Here is a 6958-nt window from a genome sequence, read left to right as displayed (position 1 = left end):
CAAAGCTCACAGCCAGGGAGCCTACGCCTTAAAGAGGAAGGATGGTGGAACAAACCCTGTGACCCTCAGCAAGCCCATCCTGTCCCTGGAAATCCCTACACACATACCCCACACTCCCCCCCACCACACACACACAGGCTAGGCTAGGCTTTTTCTTTGGTCACCAAGGAGCACTGCTTGGTATTTATGACAGTAAGGAATGTTGCCATCACAGGCCATTTAGCCGATGAAGGCGGCCTCCTGCTTTTATTACGGATGGCTTTTCCCCTTCTATTTCATTAGCCATGAACAATTTCTGGGTAAAGCTTGCTCTTCTTCTCGCAGGCATAAATGGTGGTGACTGCTTACTGTGCTGACCATTGTATTCCCAGAGTGTCACTTCACCTCAAAGAAAAGCCCAGCACCAGAATGAGACAGTCAATATCCTGAGCCTGACCTCTAGGACAAGCCCTAGGACACAGGCCCTCAGACGCCAGCGGACCCAGCTTCCAAGACAAACTCGTTTCCAGATGAAAACCAGATAGGGATCAGGGAAGAGTCAACTCTTTGCAACAAGTCCCGAACGACTTTGTGAGGTTCTATCATCACTAAGGCATCATAACGCCCCTACCTTGAATTTCCGTCTTCAAATGAGTGCTTTCATCACCAATATCATTGGACAGCCTCAGCCTGAACTGGGAGCCTTCCGATTCCCTGGAGAGTCACGGGTCTGTGTTCAAGTGGCCAAGGAAAGGCAACTCGAAATCAGTCAGCCAATCAAGTTCTTGAGCTTCGACGACATGCCAGGCGCCGCAGGTCCAAGGATGAGCGAGACAGAAGTCCCTGCCCCAGAGTTGCTGCTGTGCTCTAAGGGACAGAGAAGCGGATGAGACTGTGAAGGAAGGGCGTCGAAATCAAGCAGGGTCCACATTTCATTCCCCAGGCCACCAGAAGTCATCAAGGGCATTCAAATGAGCAAGTGCCATTCTCTGACTTGCATTTTGTACTTAGGGCAGAACAAATGGCAGGAAGACAAGAGTAGAAGCAGGGAGATCGGTTGAAAGTGACTGTCATCCTATCAGTTTTCCTCGGGCTAGGGTAACAAAGCTACAAACCGAATGGCCTATTTGAATAGAAATGTGTTGTTTGACATCTCTGAAAGTTGGGTCCAAGATGATGGTTTGGCCTTTGGCAGAGATGCTTGGAGAGAGGATCTGTCCCTTGCCTCTCTACCCGTCGCCTAGCTTCTGGGGGTTCCCTGCCTTCCTTGACTTGCGCCTACAGCATCATACCGTAGGTGCATACCAGGCTCTTCCTCCATCTGCCTGGCTCAGTGCTTTTTCTCTTCTTTCCAAAAGACGCGCCGCTACCCTGGGTTAGGACTCACCATCGGCCAGTAGGACCTTCTGCTTGCTTAACTGAGAACGCTTCCAAGGATCCTCTTTCCAAACAGGGTCTCATTGACAAGTTCAAGGCTGAGGGCTCCGGCCTGTCTTGTGGGAGGGGCACAATTCAATCTACAGCAGAAGTCGATTTAGTAACTAAAGAATAGGATGTACCTGGGTTGGCTCGAGAGCTTGTTGTTGGGGAATGCGTTCCCGGCACCCACAGGTGGTGTGGCAGTTAATGTAACGTGGGGGGCTGAGAAGTTGAGGAAGATCAAAGTGGCTTGGGTTTTCCTTCGAGCACCGGGGAGAATGGGGTGCCATCGCTGAGATGGGCGAGATTGAGGAGCGAGAGAAACCATCTTCAAGGAGGGGAGAGCCAGCGTTTTGCGTTGGATATGTTAAGTCTGAGGCATCCACCTGGCAAGGTCAAGGAAACAGGTGAGTACGCAAACCTAGAGCCCTGGGGAAAAGGTTCCGCCGGAGCCCGGAAGCACCGCAGGGACTGCAGGGCAGAAACACAACGGCATCTTACGTGTCAGGAGGGAACATGGGAGTAGATTTGTCTTGGAACACACATACACACACACACAGAGACACACACACACACATACACACACACACACACGAGTCTGGAATTAAAATCCAATCTGAGAAGTGTCCAGGCAATGAGAAGAAGGAAAGAGGCAAAGAGACTGAGGTGGGCCACAAGAACAAAAGAGGGAAGTACTGCCGATGCCTGGTTGCAACATGGATAGACCTACAACACATGTTCAGTGAAAGAAGCCAGACACAAAAGGACAAACAGCATGCATTCTATCACATGACAAGTCTAGAACAGGCACATCTGTCGCGCCTTAAAGAAGTGTTCTGGCTGCCAGGGCCTAGGAGGCTGATTAATTTGGGGGAAGATGACCAAAGAGCACATGGGATTTTTTAGGATGATGAAAATGTTCCATGATGGGTTGTGATGGTGGAAGCACAACTTTAAGAAGAATAAGATGTTTTTTTAAAAAATAGAATATACTAAAAAGCATTGGCCTGTACATTTTCAATGGCTTAATTATGTGCTCTGTGAATTGTATCTCATTAAAGGGGTGTGTGTGTGTGGGTGTGTGTGTGTGTGTGTGTGTGTGTGTGTGTGTGTAAACTGGCACTGCGGCTCACGTTCCTGTGTGTTTGGGGGAAGGGACGTAGCTACTGATTATTTCAAAATGATGATAGATGCAATGTTGGCTATCAATTCAATTATTGAAACACTGATTGCTAATTCATTTGTGGAAGTAAGAGTCACTCCTCTGTCACCCCTGGGCAGAAACTAATCAAGGCATGTGACTCTCGGGAACTGCTTCCCAGACCCTTTCCTCTCCTAGATGCATGGGGGGTGGGAAGGGTTGTCATAGCTGGCTGTTTGGGAAATGAGCTGGAAGGAAATAAACGTTCTGTCATAACTGTCACTTCTGTCAGTGCTGGCAGTTGCAATATGTGCAGAAGCAGAACTCGCCCCCATAGAGTGTGAAAGCGAGACTGCGTTGGGTGCGAGGAAGACGCATGGAGCAAAGCCAGCGAGATGTGTGTGCCACGGAAGAGAGCGGGCTAGAGGACACACGGGGAAGCAGCTGGCTGGGATGCTGGCATTGAGAAGGTTCACAACTTGCTAAAATATTTTTGCACACAATAAGGCAGCCGATGGGTGTTAACACAGAACTTTGCTTGCACTGTCTGTTATTGTCTTTGCCCTTGGTCTTTCATTTGTCCAATGAATCCAGTCTGAGAAAGGGTTAGAATCACCTGGACGATTTGTTAGCCCACCGCTTGCTGGGCCCCAAGCCCAGAAATTCTGATTCATTAGGTTTGCAGTGGGGTCTGAGAACTGGCACTTCTAACAAGGTCCAGATAGTGCAGATACTAAAGCAAATGGCGAAGCAGTCCATCCATGGGCCAGACTTTTTAAGTAACAGCAAGAAGGAAACCTTCAAAATTCATCCCAGTGTTAATTGTATTCTTCATCAAGTATTGCTTAAGACTCCTTCCTTTTCATTTTTTTAACTGTCGATGGGATGCAGGTTTATAGATTAAATCAGTTTTCCATTTTAAAAGTTTGGTGTCAGAAAAGTGGGTGAAGGGAGACGTTGGACAGTGCAAGATATGACAAAATAATAATTTATAAATTATCAAAGGTTCATGAGGGAGGGGGGAACAGGGAGGGGGGAAATGAGGAGCTGATGCCAGGGGCTTAAAGGGAGAGCAAATATTTTGAGAATGATGAGGGCAGTGAGTGTACAAATGTGCTTTACACAATTGATATATGTATGGATTATGATAAGAGTTGTGTGAGCCCCTAGTAAAATGATTTTAAAAAGATAAAAACAAAATCGCAAAGGTCAAAAAAATGTTTGTTGTCTCGTGTCATTTATTGCAATCCCTAGAATATAGCATCACTTATCCCACTTCCTCACTATGTTTTCTGTTTCCATTTCCCCTTCTTTGCTAACCCTTCTGAACTTTGCAGATGCCTGGGCTGTTCTTCTTATACACTTGTCTTCTGTTTGGCTGAAAACTGACCAATGGGCAAGAGTTCAATTCCAGACTCCCTGGTTCCACCAGTTTTTTGACAGACCAATAACTTGGTCTTTTTCATGGATCTGAGATTTGTTCCATGTTTTTGTACCATTCAATCCAGGTTCATCTAATGTGATGCCTTTCAGGGCAGTCTCAGGGTCATAGATCCTGGGGTTCAAATGACCCATTAGGCCATTGGGACTAATTGTTTTCAGGCCTTGTCCATTTTCTTTACTCTTCTCTCACTCAGACAAGAAAGACCAGTATTTTCACCTCAAATGGCTGCTCATGAGCTTTTAAGACTTCAGCCATTACTCACCAAAGTAGGATATAGAACCTATCTCAGGGACTACGTTATGCCCATCAACCTTGATGTCCCTACAAGACCATGGTACTGATTTCCTACGCCCAGCAATTCATTCCTTGAAGATTTGTGGCAATACCTAAGACATCTTCAGAACTTTGCCCACTGCATGCTCTCCTGCTACATGCATGCATATATTTGCCGCACAGCGGGCACCTTTGTAGAAGCATCCCTTGTCAAACCAAACTGTGTGTGTGTGTGTGTGCGCGCGCGCACGTGTGTGCACGAGCGCACATGGTTGTAGTCCCATGCTCCTTCCCATACCTGGACACCTTAAGATGTTCCCGGAGCAGGAAGGGTTAACAAGTGTAGGGAGGGGCATTCTGCCCTAGGAAGACCTCAGGAGGCCATCATCCAGTATAGATGGGATTATAGGTTTCTTGCTTATTGATTGCAATCGGTCAAGTTACCCCGGGGAGAAACTGCCTTGAATTATTGACATAGTAACAGGCACAGCTGAGTAAACATGCGCAGAAGGCTGCAAACCTCTATTCATTAAGGGGTTGCCTACCCTGCATGTGTCCCACGAAGTCTGGCTCGAGATGATTTGTTCCCACCAATCTGTTACTTCCCAATGCCTGTCTGTCCACAAGCTTTCCACGTAAGAGGATCAAAGGCCTTTGTGTATTTTTTTCACAGGTTTCCTAGCATAGTCTTCAAGCCTTCTCTGAACACATCATTGAAGTGGTCACCAAGGGAGATGCCTCTCACATGCCTTTAATCTCCTTAGCAGCATGGATGCTCAGAGTATTTAATAGCTTCAGATGATAATGAAACTCATAATTAGGAACAAGTTGCCATCAATTACACTAACTAGAGGCAAATTAATCACCTTGTTGAACCCAGAAATCTTTGTTTTTAAAAAAAATGTGGAGAATACTTACCTGGCAGGGGAGATACCATGATCATGAAGGTGGTTTTCCCAGGGCGAGGCTCACCCATTGCACTCCGGGTGTGCTGACCCCTGTGATTTCCCCAAATAAATTTTAAAAAGTAAAAAAAAAAAAAATGTGGAGATTGTGATATTTTGCCCCTGATGAAATAAGGTACTGAAAATTGCAACCTTTCTTAGCGAAACTCTCCCTGAGATGAAATAGAGCAGACTATTCATGATAGGCTTTTACGGATTAAGATAAATTCAAGAAAAGCAACATGTCAATTACCTCAGAAACCAAGTCATGTAATTATTGTTTAATAGGTTTGTTAATGATCATGAAAAAGGTAAGGCAGTTCACCGCCTAAGAGGAAATCAAAGTGGGTATTAATTCTAACAAGTCTATAGCAAGACTTTGTCTCATATTTTGGACATGTTGTCAGGAGAGATCCGTCGCTGAAGAAGAACATCATGCGGCAAAAAAGAGGAAGATCCTTGACGAGATGGATTAATGTAGTGGCTACAACAATGGGCTCAAACATAAGAACAATTGTGCGGATGACGCGGGAGAGGGCAGTGTTTCCTTCTGTTCTCCACGGGTCACTCTGAGTCAGAACTGACTCAACAGCGTCTAACAACAACTTACAAGATACTAAAGGAGTGCAGTAGCTAGTTGAGTTAGTCAGTTTATTGTGCCAATCTGGCCGATAAAGACATGTGGGATTAATTGAAGGGCGAGGGATAAATGACTCAGTGAGCCTCGCCTTTCTAGTTCTCAGGTCTCTAGCTTTCTGATGGTTGGACCAGGGTGCCGCTGCCTTAGGCAGTTCCCTGCTTCAGCTTGCAAGGCTCACTTCCTGCAAGACCTCCCCAAGGAAAAGCCACATGGACCTACCCCAGTACAGCCCTGGGTGCTGGAGCAGCCATGTGGAGACCCCTGCCAGTGCTCAGATGCTTACACGTTCACTGACTCAGCTTTCCTCCTGCAGTTGGCATCGTTGTGTCTGTTTTGTGAGATGGAGGAGGACTGTGTGGACTGGTGTTGGACATATGGGTTAATGGGTTAATGTTGGACTTGTGGGCTTGGACAGCACTGGGTTGGGATGTTTTCTTGATGTGCACTTACCCTTTATATAAAACTCTCTCTTATAAATGAGTTGCTGTGAATTTGTTTCTCTAAAGTACCCAGACTAACACACTAGTTGACGGGCCATGCAGGAATGACAGGAAAGACTTGGCTGCTGGTCTCCTAGTGTCCTGTTGGACACAGGGACATGAGGATATGCCTCAGGCTAACGTCCAGTTTCCTGCAGCCTCTGAAGCTTGCTGCTGCCTCTTTGATGCCTCTGGTTCTCAAAGAACCGGCCAGATTCTTGCTTTTTCTGGGCTCAGAACAAGGGGGCCAGATTGCTCAGTAGCAGTAGCATCCTGGAAGTCAGACAGGTGCTGTGGCAGACCCCTGCAGGTGTGAGGTTGGACCAGGGTACAGCAAAGGAAAAGGCAAATCCTCCTCAGGGCCTGTCACAGGCCAGATGGGGTCCAAGGACCTTCCACTTACCTCAGGCCAGGTGTGTCGCTTTTCTACTCAGCTGAGGACAGCTGGGTGCACCTGGAGGATCTCCAGCTAGCATCTCCATCACAGACTTGAGTTGGATTGGGCTGAGCCACTTCCTTGACATAAATTTCTTTTCTGTCGTGTGTGTGGGTGACATGTCTATATGTCACTGGCTTTGTTTCTCTAGGAAATCTAGCCTAACATCGATAGCAAGCTATAGTAAATGCAAGCTAGATTTA

The 6958-nt window shown here is 46.7% G+C and overlaps 1 non-coding gene across 1 annotated transcript; it reads left to right on the top strand.

Annotated features, from left to right (window-relative positions):
* Positions 1-5166: 5166 nt before the first annotated feature.
* LOC142457399 (U1 spliceosomal RNA) lies at positions 5167-5328 on the top strand. Its single transcript, XR_012786148.1, has one exon. It is a non-coding gene; the product is annotated as a U1 spliceosomal RNA (small nuclear RNA).
* Positions 5329-6958: the final 1630 nt, after the last annotated feature.

Source organism: Tenrec ecaudatus, chromosome 9 (assembly GCF_050624435.1).
Source record: "Tenrec ecaudatus isolate mTenEca1 chromosome 9, mTenEca1.hap1, whole genome shotgun sequence".
NCBI classification, from domain to species: Eukaryota; Metazoa; Chordata; class Mammalia; order Afrosoricida; family Tenrecidae; genus Tenrec; species Tenrec ecaudatus.
This window is presented reverse-complemented; position numbering and strand designations above follow the sequence as displayed.